The 17,832-nt window shown below is 43.1% G+C and overlaps 1 protein-coding gene across 3 annotated transcripts in view; it reads right to left on the bottom strand.

Moving 5' to 3' along the window:
• TP53BP2 (tumor protein p53 binding protein 2) overlaps nucleotides 1-17,832 on the bottom strand; it is a 135,581-nt gene that overhangs the window by 52,515 nt on the left and 65,234 nt on the right. For 2 of the 3 annotated variants that reach the window (XM_019716049.2, XM_074316943.1), the window contains one exon: nucleotides 7,024-7,121. The exons of the other annotated variant lie outside the window; for it this stretch is intronic. The gene's annotated coding sequence lies outside the window, so the exon portion shown is untranslated. The remainder of the gene's footprint in view (nucleotides 1-7,023; nucleotides 7,122-17,832) is intronic. 3 annotated transcript variants of the gene reach the window in all.

The following is a 17,832-nucleotide window of genomic DNA, read 5'->3' as shown; positions in this document are numbered from 1 at the left end:
TCTAGTTTAAAGTCTAGTTCTTTTAAGAGAATTGTCCTAAGAGAAGTGAAGGGAATTTATCCCTTGATTGGTTCAGTAAATATTCATCAAATACCTACCAGGTGCTGGGTGTTCTAGAGATACATTAATGAACCAAACAAAACTTGGATGGCCAGTAAAACCAACAGCTAAGTATATTAATAATAATTACATAAATTACCAAATAACATTATAAGCAAAAATTGAAGGGGGTAAGAGGGTTGAGAATACAGGTGCAATTTTAAATAGGTGGTCAAGGTAGGCCTCACTGAAAATGTGATGTATGAGCACAGACTTTTAGGAGATGCAGTGAACTCCATGAATATGTGAGGGAAGGCTTCCAGGTAAAGGGAACAGCCATTGCTAAGGCCTTGAGATGGGAGCCGGCCTGGCATATTCCAGGACTACGGTATCACGGAGGCCAGGACAGCTGGAGGAGACCGAATGAGGGGAATGGTAGGAGATGAGATACAGTGATGTCAGAGGCCAGATAATATGTGGCCTTGTGGGCCATTGTAAGGACTTGGGCTTTTACTCTGAGTGGAGTGAGGAGCCAAGGGAAGGATTTGAATAGATGATCTGACTTATAATGTATTGGGATCACTCTAGCCGCTGTGGAAAACAGACTGAAAGTTAGCAGAGAATCTGTCGGAAGCCCTTGCAAATAGTCCAGACAAAAGATGCAAGAGGTTTGGGCAGTAACAGTGGATGTGGTGCAAAGTGGTCAGATTCTGGATGTATTCTGAAGGCCAAACTCACAGAATTTCCTGACAGATTCGATATGGAAAAGGAGGGAAAGAAGTGAGGGATAAGTCCAAGGTTTTTGTCCTGAAAGGTGGAAGTTGCCAACAACTGAGATAGAAAAGATCACAAGTGGAGCAAGTTGCAGGGAAGAGATCATGTTAAATTTGAGAATCTTAAGAAAAATAAAAGAAACTCTAATTCTGAAAGTTAGCACATTTGTGGACAGCTAGAATCCTTTTTGGCAACCTGCAGCTCATAAAGGCAGTAAGCACCAAAACACCTACCTCGTGTTCCACTGGTTTTCATTATTTTCTTGCATACAAAGAAATCTCAGAAACAACCTAAGATATCGTGATCCACAATCATCCAGAAAACCTCCAGGTCTCAATAACGAAAAAACATATCTCTTTACCATTCGAAAACTGGTCACACACAATAGTAAATTGTATCTAGTATGAGCATTGGCAGCCCTGGCTTATTTATAAAACAGTTACAATGGAAATAGAAGCAAGGAGAGAGGAACTGGAATAAGAGGGTCCAGTTCTATTTTTTCCTCCTTGTTTCATATCCTGCCTGAGGAAAAAGGGGCAGCAACTGGCACTTTGTCCCAAAACTCACTTCTAGCCAACTGAGAATTCCCTACCGACAAATTACCAAATAGCAAGTATGTTTACGTTGAGCATTTTGTTTTCTTTTCTTCTTCTTCTTTTTTTAAATCATAGAAGCATGAAGCCAAAAAAAACAAAAAACAAAACCCATGTCTAAGCTTTGGTTTCATTCCTTCAAATTCTATGCCATTCACAAAAGGCTCCCTCCCATACGGGTTATTAGGTTGGTGCAAAAGTAATTACGGTTTTTGCAATTTTTTTTTTTTTAACCTTTTAAACCACAATTACTTTTGCACTAACCTAATATCTCCCTTCCAAGCTTCTCTTTCCTTCTTCACTGCCCCCCTCACCTGCCTCGTCTGTCAAGAGCCTCTTCTTGCTTCTCCCTACTCTATAATTCTATATTTCATCCCCAAAACAGAGAAGTCAAATTACCACCAGCTGGGTGGGGAGTATCTTCCCTTTTGAACCTCACCTCACCTCCAAGCACATACAATAAATTATCTGTTTGGCTTGAGTTCAAGTGTTTGAGTTCCCAGCTTTCTCCCCATTTCCCACAGATGTTCCAAACCTTGCATCCCTCTCTCCTCTCCCACCTTATTTAGCCAATAAAATAGAGGCTATGGAGTCCTGCCCTCCTGCAACTCGTTCCCTCCCCCCTCCAATCCATCGTGCCTCCTCTACTTTTTTCCCCACTCTCTATTTTGCCAGGCACTGTACTAGACTCTAGAGCTACCACAGTCAACAAAACAAAGACTATGCCTTCATAGAGCTTATAGTCTAGTGGGGACGCTAGATAACAAATGAATGAGGTAATAACAAATACTATGGGTGGGGCGCAGGAAGCCTAAGAGAGTAATGTCTGAATTAGGGTGGTCAGAGAAGCCGTCTGAGGAAAGAAGAGGGAGGGAATCAGACTCTAAGCAGTGGAACAGCAGAGAAAAGGGCCTGAGGCAGGCGTGTGGCTGGCATCTTAAACAGCGAAAAAAGCCAATGTGCCTGAAGCTGAGTGAAGAAGGAGGGGGTGTCATGTTGGGCGACCTGCGGGGGTCTCTGGTCCAGCTCCCCACATAAGAACGCAGGACGCGGTGAGGCCAAAAAGGAACACCCACGGAGCCATAGATAGGGGAGTCATACCACTGTAGTCTTGCTGGCGGCTGGGTTGGAGACACAGGAAGCAGGAGCCACACTATCCGCAACCCGCCATCCACTTGTCTCTGCCAACCAACCTCACTTGCTAGCGGCAATCTGCCCTGCTAACTGCAATCCGTGCTTGCAGCCTCAGCCACCATCTTCTTGCTAGCCCCCATTTTCTGCTAGCGTAGCCACGGCAGTTATATTAGTGGCCAATGGCTCACTGGTTACAGCTGACAGCCAACTAGCCACAGCTAATGGCCATCCAATCACAGTTGATGGCCATTTACTACCTGAGCCAGTACTTTCTATGTGAGGCCGAAGAGCCTGGAAACTGCTTTCTGGGGCACTGTCCCCACAGGGGGGTTGTAAGAGGGTTAGAACAAGTAGCCAGAGTCTGGATCACGTAGGACCATTTACTGCGCCACCAATTATCCTCCCTCTTGAAACCTTATATACTCCATTTTTATTAGTTTCTTAGCCTAGAAATGTATTTGGTTCTCTACTACATTCCCCTCAAGTTAGCAGATATTCAAACGAGAGCTGGAGCAAAAGCTTGGGTTTCCAGGCACCTTGCCTATATGCATGCTTTCCTCTGTACTTTGAATACCTTCCCCCCTGACCCCATATGGTAAGTAAGCTTCTACTCATCTTTGAAGTGCCCACCTAAATGTAATTCTTGGAAGTCATGTTTGACATTTCTCAAACAGTTAATCAATAACTCATCTATATTCAATAGCCACACACACACACACACACACACAATTCATTTATTGTGGCATTTAACATATGACATAGCAAACAAAAAAATCTAGTCCCCCCAACTAGACCCAATGACAAAAACTATTTGTTATTCATTTATTTGTGTATCTTCAGCCCAGAGCAGGTACTCAGAAAATGTAGTCTTGATGGCACTTTAATAAATGTTTACCATGCTCTCTTTTCTCTTTGTGAGGAATAGTGGGGTTTTGTTCCTGACTCCTGTAATAGGGAGGTCTTCCTGCATCTCCTCTCGCTCCCTCCAATTCCTCTCCACCTACAGGTTGGCAAACCGCAGGCCAAATCTGGCCCTCCTCCTGTTTCTGATTGCCTGTGAGCAAAAATGATTTTGACCTTTTCTTCATTGTTGAGGGGAAAATATCAAAAGAAAAAAAATATTTTGTGACACGTGAAAATTACATGAAATGTACATTTCAGTGTCCTTAAATAAAGTTTTATTGGAACACAGCCACGCTTACTGTTCACATATTGTCTATGGCTGCCTTCACACTACAACAGCAAATCTGAGTAGTGGTGATAGAGCCTATATGGCCTACAGAACCTAAAATATTTATTATCTGGATCTTTAAAGAGGAAGTTTGCTGACTTCTGCTCTACCTAGGATTAAGAATATTCTTTTTAGCAGAAATATAATCATCTCATGCCCATGTTTAAAACTCTTCTAAGTGGATGGGTATATGGGCAGGGCAGGATCAAAGGTTGAAGGGTCTTGGGGGCGGGGCACAATTCAGTCCATAACAGCCAGTATTTTGTACATTTTACAAATCCTATGGCCATACATAATATTCATCACCCCCAAAAAACCTATCTCATAAATGGCTACAAGAGGTTCTGGTTGAATGAGGGTGAAAGAATCTATGGGACTCAAACCCATTGCTGGAATACAAACCTATGAGAGTGGACCCTTCTAGTGATCGGCCCATGAGGTCATCATCCATAAAAAAACCCCACTAGATTTATAATGACTATGCAGCATTTGAAAAGAAAGAAAATCTACTTGACGAGATTTCAGAACTTTAAATTGAGGACTCACTACTAGCCAGCAAGAGGAGTCTAGCCTAAAATGCTGAAAATAAACACTTTCAAGTGCTGAGGTGTCACAAATGCCATTGGCCATCACAGAACCTGCTGTGGCTCCTATTGCCCCCAGTGCAAAAGGGCTTTTATTCCACTATGAGGAATGTACATACATGTATTTCTTCCTGGTCTCTATTCGAATATTCTGTGTTAGCTCAGAACAAACTGAGTTCTAGTCATTTTAAATCCATTTTTAAATTTGGGCTCTATTCAAATATTTTTAAGGATACACACTGGTTTTACAGATACATGGCCAAAGTTCCTTTGGGGGAAAGGACCAATTCTTAAAAGTTCTTGATAGTCCCTTTAATTTAGCACACAATGTTTCACCATCAATTAAGTATTAAATGGAAACAGTTATGTTGCTACTATAAAAACAGTTTTTGTAATAGCTAAACAATTAGAAAGGGGAAAACTCATCAGAAGGTTTTCTATGCCTTCATGTAAACCCCAATTGGAGTCCCTAACTCACTTCTAGAAACAGTTATGTGTAACACTTGTTAGTTTGTAGCTGACAGTTGAGAACATTCCACTGCACACCCCCCCCCCCCATTGTGGCCCAGTGTAGACTGAGGAGGATTAACATTTCTAAAAGTCTTGGCTGAACTCAGTTTTTACTATTCTCATTAAGGCCCAGAGGAAGTTTTGAAAAGGTCCACAGAGAAAACAAACTTCGAAAACTATAAAACTGAAAAAGGAAAGTATTAGCTGGTTGGAGAGAATTTTCACTTCCAACTGAGTCCCTATGCTGTAACTGCTGAAGATTGAGGGAAATCTATTCTCAAACACGTCACATTTACTACACCTAATAGAATAAATACAAAGCTAAAAAAAAAAAATCAATTAAGGCATGCTTATACATATCACAAAAGACCTACTACAGCAAATTCTCCCTGTCCATTTAAATATGTTTTTATTCACCAAAACGTTTCCATTTACACACAACTTTTCAGTTTAATTTAATAAACACTACTGAATGTCTGTCACTAGCCAAGAACAGCCTGAGGCATATCTACCTGAAATAGGTACACATGTAGAATTGAAGACACTGTTTTAAGAACCCTAAGTGTAGGGACTTTTTTAATTGCCACAATCACGTAAGGTTGGTACTGTTGTTATCCCTGTTTTATGAATAAGGAGCCTGAGGCACAGAGAGGCTAAGCAACTTGTCTGCTGCCTCACAGTGGGTGAGTGGCAGAAGCCAGGATTTGAACCCAGGTGTTTTGAGTCTAGAATCTGCACTCTTAATCACTACGCCATTGTCCTTTGCTGCACTCCTGTCCTTCAAGCTTCTCTGTTGAGTGCCAGGAGGCATGGGACCAGCCACTGAGGATGTAACAACAAGTAAGATTCAAAGCACATGCAGTCTCGTGGAGGAAACATACCTGTGAGTGAAATCAAGTGTACAGCTGCTCTGGTGGGAGCCCACTCAGGGAATAGTCACCAATCCCCCAACCCTCTCAGGAAGGAACAGTCTGGAAACCCCTCATAGAGTGCAGGGCTCATGAGCTAAGCCTAAAAGATGAGCTGACGTGGAATTGGTGTGTTTTCTATTTCATTTATTTGAAGGCTTGATTTACGAGAAGGCAATCTCTTTTCCCTTAAACTAAGTTTTACTCAGTGTCTGCTATAGGCATAGCAGTATGAGATATACAAATAAGACAATCTGTGCCCTGGAGGAGCTTATACACTCAGGAGAGGGGAAGTGCAGGTAGAGGTAATAATAACTGGGCCCACCATTTACTATATGCCAAGCATTATGCTGAGCCCTTTACAAACATTTTCTCATATAAGCTTCACTAACCCTGTAGGGAGGTGCTATTATCTTCATTTTACAGACAGAGAAACTAATTCTTAGAGATGCTAACTCATTGGTTCCTTCAATAAACACTAGGAACTTACTATGTATATGCCACGTACAATTCTAAGCTCTACAAATACAGTGGTGGGAAAGATGGGTAAAGCCCTGCTCTGCTGTCTAGAAGATTCTGTTCTAGTTAATCGAGGATAACAGATAATAAACAAGTAAATAGGACAAATGCAATGAAGAAATTAAAATAAGATGGTGTAATAGTGACTAACATGGGGTAGGTATTTTAAAAATGGAAACTGTGGATGAAGAGGGTCCGCATGCAAAGACGCTGAAGGGAGAAGTGTGCTTGGCACGTTCAATGAGCAGAATAGAAGCCAGAGCAGCCGGAGCAGAGACCCTTACCCCAAATCATATGGCTAATAAATAGCGGAGATGATAGTCAAATCCAGGTCTGCCTAAGGCCAAAGCCCACACTGTACCACTCAGCAAACTGTCTAAAGGAACAAACAGACTGTTCTGCATGTTGTCATTGCTGAATGTGTTTTTAAATTCACTTGAGCCCAATCCAAAGAAAAGGGAACATAGGGAATCAAAAGTCAAACCAGAGGAAAGACTTGCGAAGCAGCAAGGCTTCCCTGAGACAGGCGCTGTCCCAACAAATGAAGCTTTGTCTTGCACAAGCTATGTCAAACCCAGCTTCGTGTAACTCTGGTCTTAACCCCAGCCCATTATGCATCCTCAGTTCTTATCTTAGACTGAAATCCCTTGTGGGCTGGTGGAAGGCAGCTCTGATACTTCAGATGAGGAGTTCAGATAAGCTTCCTGTCAAAAATGCTTCTAGCTTCTCACCGGTGCCAGCAGAGAACGACTGAGTCTGGAGGGTCCTTACTTCTGGAGGTCCCAAGGGAAGACCGGTCAGCAGGCAGGAGCCACCTGGGCGAGAGGTTCTGCGGGAGAGCGAGCAGAGTTGGCTGGTCAGGTGTGATTAAACTGGTGTGTGTATGCGCAAGGGTGTAGGTTCAGACAGGAGTTGTTACTGAGATCGCAATCATAAGGCAAGTGGCAGAGGGCCCAGCTGTGGGCAGGGCAGGCTCAAGTTGCCAGGCAAGCTGTCATAGACAAGGAGGGCAGAAAACCTTCGCGAAACGTAACACCACGCGTGAATCTAAGAGAGACGTGTTGTTCTGACACTTCACTGAGACAAATAAGCCCATTTTAACTCAAGTCAGCCTGGATTGAACGGAACAGCCCTGTCCCAGAGAAATTTCACTTCCTCTGAAAGGGCTGGGCCTCTTGTCTGTATCCAGGGACAGAGAGTGTTCCACTCCAGCTCCGTGGGGAGAGGAAGCTTTCAGGTCAGTTTCCTTGCTGATAGTTGGCATAAAATAAGGGGCTTTTGTAGGATGTGATTTGTATGTCCTGCCTGTGTGACCTGTGGGCGGTGGGCAAAAGTGCACATGACTCTGAGATCTGTAGAGGCAACGCTTCTAAAGACAGGATGAATCATGAACCACATTCTTTCATGATTTGATGAGGGAAAATCCATGAATAGTAGTAATGGGAACTACGGTATATTCGATTTTCAGTTCCATGCCAGACCCTGAAACAACAACATGTTATATCTTATTAAATCCTCATAACAACCCTATGAAATTGATGCTACTCATAGTTTCAGTTCACTGATAAAGAAGTTGGGATTTAAAGCGATAAGTAACTTGTGTGAGGTCCCATATGAGTGAGAAACAGTGGCATGTCTCCTTACTGAGCGAGGTCTGCGCTCTTCGCTTACGATTCTATCCGTAAGTGAAAGAAAACTTGGAGAAAGTCTCAGCAGTAACCATGGCAGCTGTAACAGCAGCAGCTACAACTCTGTGGGTTCCCCAACAGGCCTGCCTTCTGTCACTTTCGTTAGTATGCTCATAGCTGCAGAAACAGAAGTGTCATTCTGACAGGGTTGACGTAAACCCCCAAGAAGGGTTGCCTCATCTCCTGGAATTACACGAGAACGGAAACACGTTTCCTTTGGTCAGCTGATCTGGTCCTTTATGTGGACACAAATGCAGACGTGTCCATTAACTAGATTTCCCCCTCAAATTCCGGTCTACAGAAAGTTCTTGGTGATCGTGGAGAGGGTTATAAACTACAACATCATGAGGTGGGGCCCAAATACGTCCGGTGGGTCCATTTGGTGGGTCTGAACAGTCCTGGCAAGGCCACCCACGCACCCAACAAGGATCCCTGCCGGGATTCGGAGTTAAGTGATAGAACGTGTCGAACCAGAAGACAGCCTGGCTGCTCCCAGATGGCATGGGCGAGACAGAGGTGGAGCCTCACCGCTGCACTCAGAAGCAGCAGGCAATCTCTGGGGCCAATGTGTGTGGGTTCGGAGAAGACAACAGGTGACAGCGAGATGCTGGAGAGATGTGCAGAGTCTAAACACTATATCAGCGGGTAAGTGGGGCCGGTGAACCCGGTACTGAATGAACCTCAGGATGGCAAGCGATGTTGGAAGATCTTGGTGGCCCGTGATCATATAAGTGGCTCCTTCACATCATGCCCGCAGCCTAAGCCATAATCTTAAGTCGGTCTGAGAATAAGTTCAAAAAATAAAAAAAGGCACAGGACAATAATAAATAGGACTTTTTAACAGGGTAGAAGAATACTTCCCCAACTATGTTCATTCTTGGGTACCAGGAACTACAGGGCAGTGACACGTTGATTTGTCAGAGATCAAGAGCTGCTCAGTCTCTGTTAATAATATTTTTCAGACATAAGTGGGGAAAATTAGTCCCTTTATCTACAGACAGCTTGAGTCTCCCTGTCTAACTTGAACCCTGAAATAAAGCCCACTTGGTGTCAAAGCACTTCAGTCCCTGAAAGGAAATACAGCAGAGTGGCTAAAATCATGGAGTCAAGCTCACACAGAACATACTGGAAGCCACTCCTGCCCCTTAATAGCTGTATGACATTGGACAATTTACTTAAATCTCTGAAAGCCTCCGTTTCCCCATCTGTAAAATGAGAAAGCCAATATTTCGCTCTCAGGTCACTGTGAGAAATAAAGGAGAAAGTATATATAACACATTTCGCCCAGAATCTGGTCCAAGGTAAGCATTCAGTAAGGGGCAGCTACAGTGGTTTTTATACAGTGTCAATGGCAGACCTCCCTTCACCTGGGACCACAGGTATTGCCGTTGATCACAGAGCAAACCCTATCTGGGCGCCAAGTCTGCCCTGACCCAGAGGCCCAGGTCCCTGTGGCCGTCATCATTAGGTCCTTCATTCCCCCAACTAAGTAGCTGTCTACTGTACCTCAGCCTTTTATCCAAGCCGTCCTTCACAAGTTTACTTTCTTAAAGCCCTACTTGACTCTTTGTAAGACCTGGTTTTGCCTTACATAGGGATAATAATACATGCTCTTCTTACTTCACAGGATTGCCATGGGGATCAAATAGTTTTATACATGTGAAGGGAGACCTCACAGAGAAACATGAGATTTAGGTCCAAATGACCAACTCAACTCTACAACCATCAGCTGGGAAGAAATGGGAAGGACTGAAAGGAAGCTTTTCAGGAAAGAGCAAGCCAGGGAACAGAGTCCAGTGAGGAAGCTGTCTGCCTGGCCCAGCGCTGGAAGAGGGAAAGGGAACAGAACCTGGTTCCTGATGATCAAAATGGCCCACGACTAAGACAGGGTGTGTAGAAAGTGGTCAGCGCTGTACCAGGGCCCAAGCAGTTAACAGAAGGTTGGGGAATGAGATCACCCTGCTGCTCTCTTGCTGTGCCTCAGAGCACAAGTGCCCTCCACAACAGCAGGACTGCAGAGAGGGCTGGCAGAGCCTCTGGGTATAGGTGTTACAGCTGCAAATGACTTGCAACCCACATGCTTCAAGCAGCAGTAGCAGCACTGCATTTCAACATAATCTGGGGGCAACCAGGGCACCCTGCAGAGAGCTGGCAGCTGAGAGGTAGGTCAGGATGTGTAGGACTCTGTGGTTTGTAAGGTGGCCCCAGGAAATAACAGATTTGCTATCGTGTGACAGTTTGAGTGCTTCCAGAGGCTGAGGAGCCCAGCAGAATACCTGCTACAGATGTGAAAATTCTTCGCAAATGGCGTAAGATCATACAAATAGTTTCAACTCAGTTATAAGACAGTGAGTTAACAATTAAGTTATAATTTAATAAACAATTGCAGGGGCCGGCCCGGTGGCTCAGGCGGTTAGAGCTCCGTGCTCCTAACTCCGAAGGCTGCCGGTTCGATTCCCACATGGGCCAGTGGGCCCTCAACCACAAGGTTGCCAGTTCAATTCCTCGAGTCCCGCAAGGGATGGTGGGCAGCGCCCCCTGCAACTAAAATTGAACACGGCACCTTGAGCTGAGCTGCCGCTGAGCTCCCGGATGGCTCAGTTGGTTGGAGTGCGTCCTCTCAACCACAAGGTTGCCGGTTCGACTCCCACAAGGGATGGTGGGCTGTGCCCCCTGCAACTAGCAACGGCAACTGGACCTGGAGCTGAGCTGCGCCCTCCACAACTAAGACTGAAAGAACAACAACTTGAAGCTGAACAGAACCCTCCACAACTAAGATTGAAAGGACAACAATTTGACCATTGTTCCCCAATAAAGTCCTGTTCCCCTTCCCCAATAAAATCTTTAAAAAAAAAAAAAACAATTGCAAAAATAAACTTTCATTGGATTAAACATTACATTTTTATGTAATTGTGAACTCCGTAAAGGCATTAGATTTAAATGTTAACATCACTGTTTTACAAACTTGAATAAAGTGTTTACCTTATGCCCAAGCGTGCATGGTTCCTCAGCTCTCCAAGTTGGACCTCTTTCAATAATTGTCATATGCACAAAATGTGTTATAGATACATGCAACTTGGAGGTAAAACCGTATAGCCTTCTTTTGAGTGTCTGATGTTAAGAAACCACTACACTATATCAGAAAGGTCTCTACATAAACTGTTTCAAACAAAACAAAACAAAACAACAGGTCATATGCCCAACCAAACTATCACCTAAGAATAAGTCATTTGAATAGTTGATAATACCCTGTGATTATTGTAAATTTTATTATCACCAATTGTAATGAATGGATCCTGAATATCAAACGAGAGAGAGAGAGAGAGAGAGAGAGAGAGAAAATTGGGAAATTTAAACACTGACTGGATATTTGATGATACTTAGGAATTATTATTTGTTTTCAGTGTGATAATAATATGGAATTTGCTTCCAAATAATCAGTAGAAGTGGAAAATGAGTGAAAATACAGATGAAATGATGCTGGCCACTCATTGGTAGTTGCTGAAGCTGGAACGGATACGTGAAAGATCATGAGACATAAGAATCTCTCTACTTTTGTCTATATTTGAAATTTTGTGTCATGAAAAATTAAAAAACAAAACAAATTTTAAAAGTAAATTTTTAAAAATATACAATGACTCAGAAAGGTTACTTCAAATACTCTCACTGAAAAATTACCAAAGGGTAGAAAAATATAAGGAAGATGTAGAATATGAAAAAATAAGATTGATCAGAGAAATTGGTAATATATGGTAATACATCTAAATCTAAAAAGGCATTGATCATTAATAATAATAATAATAATAATAATCGTTTTTGCTTGTTTAAAAATAAAACAAATACCAATATCAGGCTAAGTATGAGAGTAGAGTTTGGAAGAAAGTTGAAATGCATTAAATTCTTGTCTCATTCAGGAAGAAGATATAAATACTGATTAACTTCAAGCTTTGATAGAAAAAAACAGGTACATATTCTGAAAATTTAAGGTAATCCCCAAGATATTACACCTAGAATTATAATTAGAAGAATAAAGAAAAAATTATCAATTCAATAGGAGGCAGGAAAGAAGAAAGGTAGTAAATAAATGGAAAAAAGAAAATACAAAATTAGATAGTAATGACAAGTCTAAATATATTAGTAATCATGATAAATGTAAATGGTAAAACACACCAATCAAAAGGCAGAGTCTTAGATTTGACTTTAAAATTACAACTAAATGCTTTTTATAGGACATATACTTTACTACCTATAGAAATAAAATGAATACCTCAATAAAAAATGTTATTAAATTTAAGGAAATAGCAATAAAAAGAAACAAAGAGGAATATTTCATGCTTAACACCAAAAAATGTCACGAAGAACACCTGTACAAATTATATTCAAGAACTTTCATTTCTATATAATGTCATTTATTTCATGGCTCTGTACCTTTCTTTTAACGGTTTTAGATTTTGTCCTTTATGTGTCCTTCTGTATGTAAATATAGTACAATACCAAATATGTTCTGGCAAAAAGTAATGCACGGACTTGGAGGAACCAATACTAAGCAAGACAAACGGAATGGAAGGTAAGTAAAGCCAAAGCCCTCTTCTTCTCTGTGGCTGTGGAGAGAGGAGAATATCACAGGAACTCCAGTGCACATACGACCTACATTATCACCAAGTGCTATGAGGCACAGAGGAAGGCGAGAGCTCCCGTTAGAAGCGACAGGAAAGGCTTCCTGGAAGAGGTGGTGTGGTACCAGAACTCTAAGAATGACCCCCATAGGCCTCCCCCTTATATAATCACGTCTTCTTTAAGTGTGGGTGGAACCTGTGAATATAATGAGGTTCCACTCCCATGATTCTGTTACTTTATTTGGCAAAATGGCGCTTATCCAGGTGGGTCCCATCTAGTGCTATGAGTCTTCTTCCAGAAGAAGGAAACTCAAAGTGTGAAGGGGATTTGACTCAAGGGAGTTTCTCTGTTGCTGAGATGAGGGCGACCACTGGAAGGAGCTGAGGGCCACCTCCAGGAGCTGAGAGCAACCCCAGCCACCAGCCTGCAAGAAGAGGACCTCATTCCTAGAACTGCAAGGAACTGAATTCAGCCACAAGCCTGGATGAGCCAGAAAGCAGATTCTATCCCAGAACCATCAGATAAAAGCCCACCCCAGCTGACACGTTGATTTCTTGCTTGTGAGACCCTGAGCAGACGACCCAGTCGAGCCTCTGCTCAGACTTCTGACCGTAGAGCTGTGAGGTAATACATGGCTGTCGGTTTATGCCACTAAGTTTGTGGTAATTTGTTACGCAGCAATCAAAAACAAATGCAGGTGACATTTGAACTGTCCCTTGAGAGCTAGGTATGGCTAGGAGTTCAAAATGTAGGGAAGAAAGGAAGAAACTCTCCAGGCAGAGGGGAGAGCATAACCAAATGTAAGAGGTCCCCACCTCTGCGAGCATTCTGGGAGCAGCAGGTAACACTGGCTGGCACCAGGCTTCCTGTCAGGTTTAAGAGTCTGAAGCCAGGCTCTGCAATGCCATCCTAAGGAGTTTCTTCTCTCCAGGATATCATGAAGCGATATGGAAGATTTTCAAGCAGAGGAATCCATGACAAGAGCTATTCTTTGGGAAGATTAAACCAACATATGTAGGGTGGGCTGGAGGCAGAGATACAGAGGTAGAAAGATTAATTAGGAAGCTATCACCATTGCCCAGGTGTACCAGACACCACGGAGCCCTCAGCCCACCTGTGATTTCAGGTGACCTGCAGCGGTCTTTCAATTAACTGTCCCAGGCTTTCTCAAAGACTCTGAGAGCCCACCGGTCCCCAGGCAAATGCAGCTCAGAAGTGCAAGGTCCCCCTGAACTAAAGGGGGACGAAAGCATTGAATAAACGTTTGTCTTCTGTCCTTCAAGTGGACTACTCTGGGACGCATTCTCTACCCTTCATAAAAGGTCCCTGTGGAATCACACCTTCATTGCCCAAAACAATGTGTACCCTCTGTAATGCACCCCGATATTGGCTTTTCCTCCTTCCCTACCTTACTCCCACTCCCTGCACTTAGGGCCTTCTACCAGGCACTGCTTGGGGAAAATCCACACTGATACATCCAGGCAAAGGGAACCTTTACAGCTTCTCCTTCATTACAGCTCCTCCACTTCTCTGGCTCAGCTGACTGTAACTGTTTTGAGGGGTTGGCTTTTCCCCCCTCAAATATGGAGACCTAACAACTACTTCATGGAGTAGTTGTGAGAATTTTATAAAATAATATTGTAAAAGTGCTCAATAAATGAGAAGCATTCAACACATGAGAGCCCTCATTATTTGAGGACCTTATGATGTAATACACCTAGGCTGATAATGTAGATGCTGAAGGGATAGAAACACCACAGGAACAGAGTGGCCAGTAGACAGCACCTTTTGGATATGAAGGGGACAAAAAGAAAAGAGCCCAAGGGGACACCAAGGTTTCAAATCTGACGGTGTTTAGCAGGAAAAGGCAAATGTGAAACGGAAATGTGTAATTTGTGCAGAACTTGGATCAACGTTTACACTCACATCGATAATATTTATGTATACTAATCATAGAACCATATACCATAATCATTAATTTCATATTCTATGTCCTATATCCCATTGCCCCTTGTCATAAGATACTGTCATACACACCGATTGTTATTTGGGTAAAGAAGTGGGGAGCACAGAAAAAAAATTTCCAGATGGTACCAACAGCTCTTAAAACATCACACACGCACATGGGAGCCATTGGTGGCTTTGCCTGTGGTGGCCACATCATCTCCTAGGCCTTTGTCCTAGGCCAGTGGGATTCTGCTTGCTAATGTACTCAGCACCTGACTGTTCACAATCTACTAGAACCAGTGTTTAGTTTACTTCCCTGGGTAGAAAGATGCAAGATTTCGTCTCATACTTACCTGTGAACAAAAGACAACAACACAAACAAAAGGTGTGTATTTTCTGAGCCTCTAGCAAAACTCTAGTGTTGTAGCTTAACCTCAATTATGCAGAAATAAAAACAAAATCTAGTACCCAAGATTCTAATAGCCAGAAAAAATCAAAGATGAAATCTTAAGGTTTGTCAAATGTCTCTTCTCCCCCTCCAAAAAAATAAAATAAAATAAAAATAAAGACATCATAAGGTCCTCAAATAATGAGGGCTCTCATTTATTGAGTGCTTACCATTTATTGAGCACTTTTACAATATTATTTTATAAAATTCTCATAACTACTCCGTGAAGTAGTTATTAGGTCTCCATTTTACAGGGAAAAAATCCAACCACTCAAAAAAGGTTACAGTAATCTGAGCCAGGTAAGTGGAGGAGCTGTAATTAAAAGCCAGGTCTGCTTGAGATTCCAAATCCCACTCTTTCTACTGTGTAATTCTGACTTACCTGGGGGCTTGGTAGCTAAAGAGTGACATGCCACACGGAGAAGACAGGTCAATACCATTCCCTTTGGGTCAACGGCACTTAATCTCTTACCTCACCCTCGTGATGATGACATGGGGTTTTCCATGTTGATTTTCGGAACAGAGGCAAATGGTTTGCCTAAATCATTTTGGATCAATACTAATAGGTTAACTCTAAAACTAGTGCACAACTCCGCCCATATATTATGTTTCCTAAAATGACTCATCCTATCTGGTCCTCATTCGTGTATCAACCTGCCAACAACCCTGAAGGCATCCATTCACTCTGAGCTGTATCTCCTTCCATCCTCTGGGATTTCCACTTGAAAGACCTTCTACCTCAGTGTCCATTGCAGGCTTACTCTCTGGTGCCTGGGAGGGGACTGAATGGGGATTCCTACCATGTGATTTTCTAAAGTTTTCTTAGGGGAAACATTCACACATACATACAATCCTGTAACAGGGTGGAGTGTTGGGATCCCAGTGGAGTGCTGGGATCATGGTGAAGTGCTGGAATTATGGTGGAGTGCTGGGACCGTGGAGGGGTGCTGGGATTATGGTGGAATGCTAGGTGAGTTTCAAAGATTAGGAGTTTATCAGGAGCCCCTGAAGAGGGCCAGAGTAATGTGAGCTAAAAACTCACAAGGGAAGAAATGGTCAAGAAAATGTCCTGGCCCACTTTCCGTAGCAAAGCAGCCCACTCCTTCTGTGGATGAAAAAATTGGAAATCAGTGGAGGGGAATACCAGGTCCTGGAGGAGTTTTGTGCAGACCCTAGAATTTCCATCTGTTTGGTTTATCCCCTGTGGTAGCTACAGAGAGGAGAGTAGTAAAGTCTGCTGGGAAAAGGGGTCATGCTGATTTCCTAACACCAACAGAGATTAGTCACCTTGGAAAAAATTCAGAGACGCTGAAATCCTTCCCAAACTCCTGATTTAATAAATTAGCTGAGACAGTAATCCACCTCTCAAATTCTGGAAAGTTTGCCTTGCATCAGCTGTCAAGCCAATAGAAATAGCCCTTGATTGTACCTTTGATCGGTGACACCAAAGCCATCGAAAGGAGAACGTGTCAGAGAGGAAGTTAGTTAGGAATTAAAAATGGGTTCAGGGAGATGAAAGAAGCCAATCTCATCCATCTCTGTCCAGCATCCTGCGTCCGGGGTCACTGGACAAACAGCCCTGTCACCGGGGAGGTATCTCTCATGAGGAGAAGGGATTTTTCATCAGGTTTTACAGGAACATAGAGCAAGTACTCCCGCAGCCATAATGCTTTTGTTGTCTGTGTTCTATGCTAGGAAACAGCCTCCTCGTTGATAACAGTCACCGGAGAGCCCTTCTACTAGAAATGGTGGCAGCAATCCTTCTAAGGACATGGATTAGATACCCAAGCATTCTCATCACTGGAATGGGAGCCCCTGTTCCTTCCGCTGGAATTCTAATGGACATGTTAGTCTGTGGTCAGCCTAGCAGCCATCACTCTGTCACTGCGTGGACAAAGAAAACACAGGGGCTGGACCTAAAAATCCAAGGCCCGAGCTAAGCTGAGCTCAGGGGCCCGTCAGAGGTGTCACTTGGGCCCTGTGTGTGACCTGTTAGATTACCACCAGTGACCATGCCTCCCCAACTCTCACCCCCCCAAAAAAAAATCCCTTTACACATCAGGATGTTTAAAAGATCGCTTTCTAACCTGAAGTCTGGAGGCCAGTGCTGAGCCCCTAATGACAGTGCAAAGGTGACAAGAAGATGGATTGGTATCCTACAAATCTCTCTAGCCCCCCCCCCCCATAGCTGGAACCTCACCTTTGCTTGATATGATGACTTTCTGTCATAACAAGGATCTTTTTAGTTAAAAATCATTCATCTTTTTGGTTTGTTTGTTTATGTAACAGGTTCATTGGGATTGCTACTTAGGCCTTCATCACACCCATAAAGAGAAAAAGCAAACCCCTATGGTCTGGGGGGGTGGGGTCTAATACTAAACCCAGGCCTAAATTTCTTAATCGCTGGCCAGTCAGGAGCAGAGGAGGTCCGTGTGGTTACATGAGATGCCTCTCGTGGCCATTTCACCGCATATGAGAAAGCCAAGGCCCCGAGTTCTAAACCAGACAACAATGCCAAAATGGTTTTGAGCAAAATGGTTTTTTAAAATGTTTCCTGCAGAACGTTTTAGCTTTGAGTAGCATAGTTTTCCGTATGAATTAGACACCTATCAGTATGAATTAGAAGAAAAATGTACATCTGTCAGCATCACCACTTTGGAAACATAGCAATTTCTTCCAAATCTGAACACAAGCATCTCAATCATGTGCATCCCAAAGGAGCAAATCCTTCGTGCGTCCCCAACAGAAACGCAAACCTATGTTTACAAAGACAGGTACAAGAAGACTGATAGCAGCACTATGTGTTACCAAAAGCTGGAAAGAACCCATGACTTAAAGAA

The sequence above is a fragment of the Rhinolophus sinicus genome, linkage group LG12 (genome assembly GCF_036562045.2).
Source record: "Rhinolophus sinicus isolate RSC01 linkage group LG12, ASM3656204v1, whole genome shotgun sequence".
NCBI classification, from domain to species: Eukaryota; Metazoa; Chordata; class Mammalia; order Chiroptera; family Rhinolophidae; genus Rhinolophus; species Rhinolophus sinicus.
The sequence above is the reverse complement of the archived record's forward strand: the minus strand, read 5'-3'. Positions and strand labels throughout refer to the sequence as shown.